Genomic DNA, 1,016 nt, shown 5'->3' on the forward strand with positions numbered 1-1,016 from the left:
GGAATGACATTTTATGGGGGAGAGTTTATTTTGAAATTGTGCTTAATTGCCAAATCTTTGTGGGGAATGCGGTTGTGGAATATTAGGGGTTATCTTGTATCTTTATAAACTCCTTGATGAATGCATTTAGCTTCTGCTTTATGATGGCATCTAAATAAGTTGACATGGTATTCTCTTTTCGTCATGAACTATCTCTGTGAAAATTTCATGAGGATCCCACTAGTTTTTGTACCTTTGCCAATTTATATTGACAAAAAGGGGGAGAATTAATGTGTGGTGTGATACTACAAATACATACGGTTTACAGATAATTATGTAGGGGGGGTGGTTTTCATGATGAGATGAAGTATTTACTAAGGGGGAGTAATACATATCACCATAGTATTGTTGTCAAAGTTGTGATACAATTGAACTTTGATGTTGTGTAATAATACTATGACACCGTATAACAATGATTGAGAGCATTTTTTTTTTCTCATTGTTATCGCTACGGATCTTCAACAACTGTGATGCTGAACTTACAATCTTTAGGATCATGGAGTACTTGGAAGTGACGAAGATTTCGAATCGCGTTGAAGATGCCAAGGAGATAAAGCATTTGGATGAGAAGCTACAATTTCTATCTATTTTGTAATCCATATGTATTAATTGTTTTGTCACTAAAATTGACAAAGGGGGAGATTGTTAGAGCACTGCTCGGTCGAACTCGCATGCGTTGCTATCTCAAGCATGTTTGTCAATGTTAGTGATCAAAACTATAAGTCCTAATTTATAGCCTATTTATAGATGTCTCGGACTAGGACATAGATAGTGTAGTTGAGCTTAGATTTCACAGAGTTCATCATTTGAAGACGAAGAACTACTAAGGGGAGCTTGTGGAACTTCTTCGATAAAAGGTATGTGGAGACATGAACTCATCTATCACTTGGAAAGTTTATTTCTATTATCTCCTATATTGAGACATAAGTCGTGTTAAGATATAGTTTTCTCTATACACATTTGAGATTTCGAGCTGA

This window comes from Papaver somniferum, unplaced genomic scaffold, assembly GCF_003573695.1.
Source record: "Papaver somniferum cultivar HN1 unplaced genomic scaffold, ASM357369v1 unplaced-scaffold_21, whole genome shotgun sequence".
Classification (NCBI taxonomy): domain Eukaryota; kingdom Viridiplantae; phylum Streptophyta; class Magnoliopsida; order Ranunculales; family Papaveraceae; genus Papaver; species Papaver somniferum.